A 12,536-nucleotide genomic window follows, 5' to 3' on the forward strand; every position below is an offset into this window, starting at 1 on the left:
AAATGTCCAAATATTAAAATTACAGCAAACTTGAAATAAAATAATCAACACTTAAGTATCGCGTCTTTTTTTTTTAATCACCTTTTGAACTCTGAATTATTTAATACATATAAACTTTGGATCTAATCTCGGTAAAAAGTTATCGTAATTGTTTTTATTTTTGAACATCTTACGTCACATGTAAGTATTTGAAAGCTTTACAAAAGTTCATCCGTCCATCCTATTTTCTTAGAAAAACATCACTAGTAAATCTTAATGTTTCAGTGAAAGGGCCGAGGTGAATGATTCTTGGAACCTTTTACACTGTAAACGAGGGTAATGGATTTAGGCGTAAACTGAAAAATATTGTATTTCATTAATATAAAAGGGGAAACACCAGGTTCTTCACATTAGAAAAATGTTAGTATCCCCTGTGCGTATACTGATCGAAAACCTTTATTACATTTGTGTTTTTTATTTAGTGTGTTTTGTAAAAATTAACTTTTGACTAATCTGTATTATATAACGTTGTTTGTGAATTAATAAATAAATTATTTGAAAACTTGTTATTGTTGAAATATAAACATTTTTAAACAGTTTGTACCTAAATCCTTACCCATGCTGTTGAAATTTTATATATGTACTTTTTAAGATTGTTTATTTGTAAAACATGTACACATTTAAGATATTTATTTCATGAAATCGGGTACCTAATAAACTTATTAACTATTAATTTTCCCCTTAAACTGTAATTAAACATGGCCAAACATACACACATGTGCATGAAATAACAATCATGACATGACTCAGTTGCCACACGTATTCCATTTTGCAACATCATGTTCCTATACTAACAAAACGATATTCCCAAATCGAAAACGTCTTTTTATTTCCATCAATTTCCTGACAGGGGAAAATTCCCGCGGGATGTCGGAGGCGGTCGTCAGTTTACGATTCTCACAAGTCGATCACTCGGTTCGACTCGACTCTCATTTGTGATCGAAAGTACGCATGAAACGTATTTCACCGGATTATTTTTATAGAATCGAATTTGCATGAATTTCGGTAAGACGGCGGCAGTGTAATTTGGTTTTGAAGGGATTCTTTGAAATATTGGTGCTGTCTATAAATTGCATTAGATACATCTTATTTATACCTTCAAATAATATGATTATTTTATATTCACAAATATTTATTTACGGTACGTTACAATATTTAACCAACCAATTTTATAAGTATACACCACCCTATTACAAAAACAATTTGGTCTAAAGATTCGTCTGACAGAGACTGCCATGCATTTTATTCACAATAAAGTTCAAACAAATAAACAATGTCATATGTTCTATACACATCTGCATAAGGCAAAATTAAACCTACTTCTACTTGACAATTAAGTCGAAAACATAAATATGCTGTAACACAGTCCAACCCTTTCATCGAACTCTATTTACCCAGCCCTACATCAAACGGGCAATTTTTCAATTCGCAAGAGAAAATCATAGGTGTCAATACGAGTGTTTGCTAGAAGGAAAGCAATCGCGTTTGAGTCGCGTGTTGACGCTTTGATGTCGCGTCGAAAACATGCGTACCCTTAAGGGCAGGCCACACCGCCAGCGAGTGAGCGATAGGCATATGTATTATATTTCGTACTTTGATTCGCACAGCCGAACATACAAGCACCTTTGTACTAGAATTATTGTAATAAATGGTCCTGTAGGTATATAATTTATTGTACATAAATAGATAAATAATAAGTGCCGTGTGGTTCCCGGCACCAATACAAAAAAGAATAGGACCACTCCATCTCTTTCCAATGGATGTCGTAAAAGGCGACTAAGGGATAGACTTACAAACTTGGGATTCTTTTCTAGGCGATGGGCTAGCAACCTGTCACTATTTGAACCTCAATTCTATCATTAAGCCAAATAGCTGAACGTGGTCATTCAGTCTTTTCAAGACTGTTGGCTCTGTCTACCCCGCAAGGGATATAGACGTATGTATGTATATAAATAATATATAACCTTATCCAACGATGCCAGCAGAGATTTCATCGTTCTCTCCCTTTAGAACAGGCCACATCGATATCAAGCAATGCCAGTGAACATTGTTTATAAAATATATGTTTCCAGTGTTCGGTGAAAATATAAGTTAACAAGCGTGTTAGCATAGCGGCAAAACGAGCGAGCAATCCCTACATTCTCTACGCTCACCTTGCTCAAGAGTCCATATTGAGCGTTGCTCTCCGCCGCCTCGCCCGCTAGCGGTGTGGCCTGCCCTTTAATATGAACCTATCTTTTTTTCCCCTATTAATTTTACTCTCAAAGGAACTCGGGGGAATGTTAACTCAATATGCAAGTGAAATATAGGCGCCTAAGTAACACGTAATTATATTTATTTACTCGCTGCTATTGCGTGATGTTTAACTCCGCCTAAGTGCTTCTGTAAAAATAAATGAAACGACTACTTACTTTATAAGTTAAATAAGTTAAAAAAAGTTAAACAGGCTGTCACAGATAAAATAACTGTTATTTCCTCCTTCTCAATAATGAAAGATTTGATCATCATAATTCATTTTTAAAAGCATTAAGCCTTTATTTTTATTTTATTATTTATTTATTTTTGAAGATTGCCTCGCCACGCACACGAACCATACGTAATAACTCTATATCTGTGCCTCGCACACATATTCTATCCAAATTTAGTATTTCAAATCTCCTTCAATTTCTATTAAATCCCGAAAATATTCATCATATCTTCTACCTATCTGCTGTTCCACTTACCCGTGCCCTCTTTAGCAGCAATTATCATCGTAATAATTAGAACGATTAAACAATTCGTACGGCGGCCCAACATTACGCAACCAACACCATCGTTTAACAAACATTTAGACGACTATCAACTTTATTGCAAAAGAGATAAGTACGCATGTATAGTTCGCACCAGGTTTTAAGACGTGAGCTACTAATTAACATAGGTAAAGGAAAAGGGTTCCTCGAATTTCATTTGAATCTTCATGATTTCTGCTTTTAGGTTTTCATGCGTCGGGCGGAACCCTAACAGTATCGGTTACAATCAATTTCCGGAAATCTACCAATAACCGATAAAGTTACTTAATTATTGATTTTCGTGGTAGCTGAGGGTAAAATCAATCTCAATATACCTAGACTATATTATACCTACCTATAGTTTTCAATGAGTATATCACACCACATGAAAGGGCTCTAAATTTTAAATATAATCATTGGTTCTGCGACATTTTAAGGTAAATTACAATTTACATTATTTCTACATTTTAAGGTAAGCCTATTTTATTTTATTTAACCATATATTATAAGGTACGCTTACACTCATTACGAAAGCTAATGATCAGAATATACAACTTAATACAATGGAACTTCCTGAGAAACTCGGTGGGCAGTCTAATGGCACTATACTCCGGAGACTTTATAACTATGTTACCAAACAGAACTAAACCGACTAAACTAAAGCATGTACAGTGAGGCGCACAGAAAATGTGGTTCCTCCAAGACCGTATTTGCTACCGCTAACGATCAGATTTTTACTCGCCACTGTATTTTAAGGGTCTTTTTACATCGAGACGAGACTAACATCTAATCATACATACATAAAAATCACGCCTCTTTCCCGGAGACAGAGACTATAATCATATACATATAATCACGTCTATATCCCTTGGTGGTAAGATAGGTCAAACAGCCTTGAAAAGACTACAAGGCTACTTTCAGCTGTCGATGGAATTGAGTTGAAAATAGTGACAGGTTGCTTGCAGCCTTCAAAAACCCGAATGAAAATTGTGGTATTTAACTAAATCTATACACTATTAATTACTTTCATAATAGACACCTTTCTAACGTTTACATTTGATGGTACCTACAAGGATAAGTATTACCTAAATTTATATATCTGCACCACACCTTTTATTTTTATAATCGTTTAATAATCGTTATAACCATAACTTGTTCAACAGACTTGACATGACAAGTTAACCGTAAGTAATTTGCAAATGTCACATCGTATGACCACCCACATAATCTTGCACGGATAATAATCTCATGGGGAAGGTGTAAGTACGTTGATGAACTCGTATCTCGTAAACATGTTAATCGTTTGCGATGGCTGTCGCATTTTCTTTCCAGCAAAGTGGTTGGTATTGATTGGTACAGTGAATCGCAAATAAATGTAAGAGGTGAGATGTGTTTAAAATAATCTAAGTATTAAAATCAAAACACAAATGTTTATACTTAAATGCAGATTCCACTTAAAATTAATATTGTAAGAAAGTGAAAATCAAAATTGACATGATATGAAACTTGGCTCAGACTTAAGTCAAATTCTTAATTTTCATTGCATTTTCTAGCTTTTTATCGCTGCCGTTAACGAACTAAGATTAAAATAAAATGAAGCAAACGCAGACAAAGCCGCGAGATAAAACCTTATAATTCACATCGTAGAATGTACTAGACGGAAGCATAGTTTCTCCAAGGTACAGTTAAGCGGAAAATACTTAACATTTCAAAGGAAACCGACGTTTAAGTGAAATTGATAGTAACGCCGGGACGAGAGATATTTTTTGTCTTGTGGCGTAATAGATGGACTTTATTTAGTAGAAAAACCTAAGCCTTAAGACCACTTTTTACAGTTATAGTACAGTTAAAAAAGATTGTCTTTTAAAACATATTTACAAATAAAAACATAGATTCTTTTGTTAGTGAATCAACAATTTAATGAATGAATAAATTAATGAAGAATGTAATCGAACATCATCATGAGAAAGGGAGGAAGATGGCATATAGCAAGACTGTCTTACCATTTTTTAATAAGCATTAAATAAACTTATGCAGCTGACTGTACAATGTCGGTATGATAAATTATTATTTTAATAAAACTGACGGGATTAAACTGCATGTTTTTCATTAAATCTCATATTAAAAGTTCCTTACTGGATATTGATTTCAGATTCATAGAATATTATAAATTAAAAAATACCTATCTTGTAATATTATAAATTAAAATCAAATATTACAAAATATTTTAAATGTATTTCAAACATTACTTTTATGTTTTGATACATAATGCACCCGGCTTTTGATAAAATAATAATACCAAAAAGAGAAATAAAATGTATGTTAGAACATTTTAAAAATAAACTCAATTAACTGTGAATAGGAAGATAAACACTACCTTCTCTCTTCTCCATCCATGGATCTCTTTTCCATAGATGCCGTAAAATGCAATGGGCGTAAAAACCTGTCTCTATTTGAATCTCAATTCTATCATTAAGCTGTTAAAGCTTTCAGTCTTATATATTTATATATATTTAGAAATATGTCTTTATATATATGACAGAGTTGAGAGGAATGAATTGTGGTCAGCACTTTCTATGCATGGGGTGAGCAGTCTCTTAATACGAGCACTGAAATCCTTATATGAGGATTCGAGTGCTTGTGTCAGGATAAACGGAGCGCACACTGAGTGGTTTAAGATTGAGAAAGGCGTTAGGCAAGGATGTGTTGCGTCACCGTGGCTGTTCAACCTATTTATGGATAGCTGTTTGACAGATTTGAAAGAGTCTAAAAGTGGATTAAGGATGAATGAGTTACTCGTCAAATGTCTGCTCTATGCCGACGATCAGGTTATACTGGCGTCATCAGCGGAGGAGTTACAGGAGATGGTAAACTGTATGCATGAAGCTTTAAAAGAGAAAGGAATGAAAGTGAACGTAAGTAAAACTAAAACACTGGTTTTTGAAATGGAGAAAGAAATGACAGCATGTAATATTTTGATTGGAGGAGAAAAAGTGGAGCAAGTGAAAGAGTTTGTATATCTAGGATCAAAGTTTACATCAGATGGCAAGTATGATAGTGATATTGAAAGGAGAGTGAACGCGGGGAACATGGTGAATGGAGCTTTGCATGCCTTTATGAGCAGTCAGAAACTATCCAAAAAGGCTCGACTGGCTGTGCACAGGGGCGTGTTGGTCCCGACATTAATGTATGGGAGTGAAAGTTGGGTATGGCAAAAGAAGCATGAAAGCAGAATAAATGCAGTGGAAATGAGAGCGTTAAGGAGTATGATGGGTGTGAAATTGAGTGACAGGATAAGGAACAGCGTGATAAGGGAATGTTGTGATGTGAAAGAAGATGTAGTTACAGGAATAGAAAAGGGTATGTTAAGATGGTTCGGTCATGTGGAGAGGATGAATGAAAGCAGGTTGACTAAGCAGATATACAAGGAGAGTGTGGAGGGAAAGGTCGGAGTGGGAAGACCTAGACGAACGTATCTTGATCAAATTAAGGACGTCCTGGTAAAGGGTCAGGTCAAAAGTACCCGAAACCGCCGAGCTTGTATGAAGAGAGTTATGAATGTGGACGAAGCGAAAGAAGTATGCAGAGATCGTGGCAAGTGGAAAGAGGTAGTCTCTGCCTACCCCTCCGGGAAAGAGGCGTGATTTTATGTATGTATGTATGTATGTCTTTATATAAGCGAAATCCCGGTCAAATAATAAAAAATTAATAATTCTAATTATAAAACGGGAAAATACAATCGAAATATTTTCTCTCTGTATAAACCAACATGCCACACAAAGCTTCAACTTTATGTCGCCTTGTAGATTCGTAGCAGCCAAGCCTGCGGTCGGCCTTACCAAAGCCGAGATAATTGGCGGCAATTGAAGGCGAATTTATACGGCCTTAGGAAATAACATACGAAATGTGTGTAATAAAGAAGGAATCTTTATATTGGTATTGTCATGTTTATAAATATATAATATTTTCCTACTCGCCGAAGGTATTTTGCTTTGTTGTTATTTTAAACGCGAATGTATTAAGAATTAACTGAAAGAGTACATGGTAATTGTCTTAAAAAAGTAAGGTGTGCACGGCCAATACATGAGTTGAGACATTGCATGCTTATCATATATATAGTAAATAGTAATAATGCCACTTATAGAAAATAGTAATAATGATATATATAGTAAATAGTAATAATGATAGTTTAAATAGTAATAATGGTTTAATAACCTTTTTTAAAACATGTGAAATTTATAGAAAAAGGGATTGTGTTTAAGAATAACAGGTAAAATTTTATGCATAGACCATGTCTTTATTAATAGGCTGAACAGAGCAAATAGTCAAAAATTCGGAGGGCACTTTTAGACAAATAAAAAAAACAAATATTTTTTTTTATATGTAAATAAGATATTTTTGGATGCCTGAAGTTTTCGTGAGCATATGGAAAATTGACGTAATTTTACTATAATGTAGCCGAGTATGCAGCCGCCCTTACCTCGGTCGAGATATAATTGGCCGCAATTGAACTCGAGTTGTGCTGATTTAGATCAGACCAGCTTCCTTCGAAATTGCTACAATTTAAATGTGTCTAACGTTAATATGTTGGGTTATTTGGCAGAGTTATAAAGCATTTACAGGAAAAACGTAATGATGTTGAACGAATTTTTCATTTCAGAAGAAGACTAGTCTCGACGAGTGACCGCGTGAGGTCACGTTGCGGTTTTTTCATGTTTTAAAACTAAAGACGTTAGAGACTGGACAAAGTGAAAATAAAAACAACAGAAAGTCGACCTTAGGCCCCAAAGCATAAAAGCAGAGGATTTACCACGCAAAGATGAGAGAGAGGCGAAGAGGAAGATATTTTTTTTATACATATACCAACACCAAAGTAAGTTCGAGATGAGGCGTCACATAAATTGATTGCAACTTCATGATCGACATTTATCGAATACATTAACCGCCGATGACGTCAGCGATCGGTGAGCTCAGAAAATATCTCACGCAGCCACATTTTTCATCTTGGAGTGGCCTACTTAAAATACAGGGCAGGTGTTCAGCGAAAAATTCAGATATACCGTTATATTTCACGTCACACAACTTACAGCGGGCACACCTGAATTTGGAAGCATTATATATCCACCGCCAACTTTAGACATAGTAACCCATATTAGTGTATGTAAGCGAGATTCTTATATCCAATTTCGAAACAGTCAAGTCATCTTTGAAAATAGGACGTTGAATGTATAACTAACATTGCAATGAATGAATATATGATCGCGTCAGTCTCTTTGTCAACCCAAAAACTACCGAATATAATTAGTTCTGCTTTTATCAACAGACTCATAAACTACTGGTAAACTGGAAGTCTCCTTCCTTCCCTCTTCCTCCAAAGACTAAACGTACTTTGATCAAATCTGGGACGTCATGTCAAAAGAACCTGAAACAGACGAGCTAGCATGAAGAGTTATGAATGTGAATGAAGCGAAAAAAGTATGCAGTGGATCGAGGCAGTCTAAGCCAGACTACATTTATCCCATTGCCATGATCACTGCATACTACATTTGCTTTATCCACAATACAGAGAGCACTCATTAGTAAAATCAAATAGGGCGCTGTTAACCGGGTTTAGCTATTATTTATGTCGATTTTCATGAAATCACTTCTACGTATTGCCGGGAAACGAGAGGAAAAAAACTTTTTTTTTTAAGTTCACATCTGGTGTCGTGACAGACTGTGACTTTGCGAAGTAAAATATAACATCTGTTTAAAAATCCGCTAATTAAAATTTCATTTGCGACTCAATAATGTTTCTTTCAAAAAGAAATCGTTTCGTATTATTTCTTTGAGTAGCAGAGACACGACAATTAACTTGCATTAAATTATATTTGTTCCAATTAAACTTACGAATGACACTCATAAAAATATGTATATATTTCAATTTGTAAAGATTTTAAGTTGAGCGACTGAAAAATAAATATTTCTTTTTAAATGGCTAGACTATAAGAAATATAACTGGTCGTTGCAGAGCAATGAACAAAATTGTGAGAAAAACTAACAAAAAAGAACATTGAAATAATGGCTTCGTTAGTTTAGGTAATGTTAACAAAAATTTACATACATACAGAGTGCGCCCGCAGCTTCGCTTGCATGAAACGAAATATTCCGTTTATTTCCGTTCCCGCGAGAATTTAGAGAAATCCTCTTTTTGTTCACACGACTAGACCACACGAGGAACCTCCAGACAATGCTCAATTTCAAATATCTATAATCTAGACCTAGGATGGGCTTAACGTTAATATTTACATTAGCATAGAATTTGGTTATCTTTATTTATAAGAATGGATATCGAAGTATTTATTTGTTTATTTACGCCAATTACAACGGCTTACGCCTCGATTCAATTCTAATCGAATTCAAAACCTGTAATTTACTTTTCAGTTTTAGAAAATCACATGTGAAAAAACGCAAACGAATCCTATAGGCTGGCGAAAGGTCATATCAAGATTGGCATAAACCCTTGAGCTTGCATGAAGACAGTTATGAATGTGGATGATCGACGTGCGTGGCTATTATGAAAATACATAGACTCTACCTACTACCCCTTCGGGAACATACATACATATGGTGACGAGGTGATGAGATGGAGTGGTCCTATTCTTTTTTGTATTGTTGCCGGGAAACACACTTCGGGAAAGAGGCGTTATTTTATGTACTAACATACGTAGAAAAACTCATGTGTAGAAAACTGCAATCCTATATAGATTTACTTACACAACACTCGTAATATCTCCGTTGCAGAGCGTGGATATCATAACACAATGTGTCCGTTCCTATTGTTCGCCATAACTCGGCAACTCGCTATCGGTTACCGAGGCAATCGTGTCGTGTGTTCGAACCGTTTTATAGGCCAGGTGTAACGAATCTGTGTTTACCACAGATATAGATCTGCCTAGATACGCATCTGTATGCCGAGCGTGTCAAGATTTTTCTACTACATACATACATAAAGTCATGTCTATATCCCTCGCGGGGTAGACAGAGCCAACTACTTCTACTACTATAAATTTTGCTACTACAATAAAGATTACCGTGTGGTTCGCCACACTTAATAGGATTACTCCATATATTACTTATAGATTGTCTTAAAAGCGACTAAGGGCGTCACTTAGTCGCCATTTACTACATCTATAGGCAAACCACGCCAATGCTTATAAACTTGGGATTCTTCTAGGGCTAGCAACCTGTCACTATTTGAATCTCAATTCAATCATTAAGCCATAAGCTGAACGTGATCTAAAGTATTTTCAAGATTGTTAGCTCTGTCTTTCCCACAAGGGAAATAGACGTGATTATATGTATGGATTCATCCACATTCAATACTATCTTTATTATAGCTGGACTCGTTAGAGGCTTTGGTACTTGCTGCGCAGATATCCATCATGGTAAACTTAACATACCTACTCTTATGGTGAACTTAACATTGGGTTGATGCGTGTCTGTGATACAAATAAATAAATACATATATGTATACGGGACTGATTACACAGATTGAGTTAGCCTCGAAGTAAGTTCGAGACATGTGTTACGAAATATTGACCATACCCACGATCCGCCATACGATACTATATTTTACAATAAATACTTATATAGATAAACATCTAAGACCCAGGCCAATCAGAGAAAATTCTTTTCTCATCATGCCCTGGCCTGCCCTGGCAAGCACACTACCGCTACGCCACAGAGGCCGTGATACAAAGATGTTATTTTCCGTGTACATAAAATTTATGACCGCCATGTCCTGGTTAAAATATTAGAGACATCGAGGAGAGATCGACTCATCTGATCTTCCGATACGCGGATTCCTCCGACATAAAAATGAACATCGCAACGAATAAAGATTTAAAAGATATTCAAAGATGTACAAGAATAACATTCCGTACCTTATAAGACCTCGTCCTGCATCACCAACTTCGCGACAAATACTTTCACTCAACACTGCATTAACAGAATTATATTTATCTCTTTCTTACAATACCCAATCACTTGTGAATAAGAGTGACACAAATAGCCGTGTGCGCAGTTATGCATGAACCGGAGTTTACGGCCTTGGGTGAAAGTTCTCGGCTGCAAAATGTTGCAATTGATACTGAGATACGATTTGGTAATATTGATACGTAATAAATAATGATATTGTATTACCGTATTAGTACTTGTGTAATACAGGCAATCTATACAAATATGAATGGGTTAAATGACTATAGCTAGGGTTGCCAAACGTCCGGGACCATTCGGAATGTCGTAAGTTTTAAAAATGAATATTCTCTACCCAAATTCTAAATGACGAAAATAAACCTTTGTATTCACGCTGTTGGGACATTGTTAGAGCTTAAACGAATAATATTGAACGTATGCTTTAGAAATAAGTAGATGTACTCACTTCTTAATTTTATAAGAAAACCGATGAAAAACATGCGAAGATTCAATTTTATGCACGTCTGAAATTTGCAAACTAAAACACGATAGGAATGTTAAATTACACAAGCCAAAACGAATTCAAAACAATACACTGTACGAAGTTATTTGGCGTGGCTTGGTTAACGTCAAAGATAAACCGTCCGACAATGCAGATATTAATTGCTTACCAAATATTTACACATTTCAGCATGAAGATAAATGTGAATCTTAACTAACGTGGAACAGGCTTGAATAATATTTTAATTTGTTTAATTTAACTAATATTTTCCAGCCATGTAGCTGATCGTCAGTTCAGGTCAGTTTCATGGTTCGGTATTTTCGAGATTTTGACTCTGTCTACACAGTATTTAGTGCCCTGAATAGTATCACAATGAAAAACCAGGGTAACAGCCACTTCAATTTGAACACGCAAAATGACAAAACATTTAAAACAAATAAATATAACACCGGACAAATCTTTGACTAACCCTAGAATAAATGCGAGACTTATAGGTATTTTTATTTGTTTTAATCTTTATGGCAACATTTGTAAGTATGTATATGAAACATGCAACTTTGTAAGGTTATAGGTTATTAACTTAAAAGACAAACATACCAATTAGAAGAAATATTTTTAGTTCATAAAATGTACCGTACCACGTACCTCCTGTGAAGTAGGGACAATAACGAAATTGACCACACAAAAAATATGTTTTTTATAATAGGTACTTAGATAATATATTTTTTTTATTATAATTAGTTATAATGATTATATATTATAGTCTAGCAATCTGCCCCTACTTAAATCTCAGATCATCATGTAGCCATACACCCAAACGTGGCCCTACAGTCTTTTCAATACGTCTCTGCCCACCCCATATGCCGGGAACCACACGGCACATTATAAAGATATAAGTAGCTTATGTATATATTTTAGCGAACCACGAGTGTAGTCGCTATGACTCACCAAGAATCCTGAGATCAAGGCTGAAGACCGTAGGGGCTATTGGCCTATCAAAATAATCTTCGTACACGTTGTTAAGTACCTCCATAAACAATTTTCCGTAGGAAGATTGAGCAAAAAACAAGTTATTTAGTTTTCTTAATTATACACCTAAATGTGGATCATATACACTGATTAAGTAAATTTAAAATCAATACATTTACCGTATCATATTTTTACTGTCCAGTGATAGAAAAATCTGTAAATTCTCCATATTTTTGAGAAAGAAGATATGATAATGTCATGTGAAAAGTGATTTCCCAAAATAAATAAATATATACAGGACA

At 35.1% G+C, this 12,536-nt stretch overlaps 1 protein-coding gene across 2 annotated transcripts in view; it reads right to left on the reverse strand.

The window, feature by feature from the left end:
• LOC106143412 (atypical protein kinase C) overlaps window positions 1-12,536 on the reverse strand; it is a 219,639-nt gene that overhangs the window by 195,710 nt on the left and 11,393 nt on the right. The gene's annotated exons all lie outside the window — the stretch shown is intronic.

Source organism: Amyelois transitella, chromosome 17 (assembly GCF_032362555.1).
Source record: "Amyelois transitella isolate CPQ chromosome 17, ilAmyTran1.1, whole genome shotgun sequence".
Lineage (NCBI taxonomy): Eukaryota > Metazoa > Arthropoda > Insecta > Lepidoptera > Pyralidae > Amyelois > Amyelois transitella.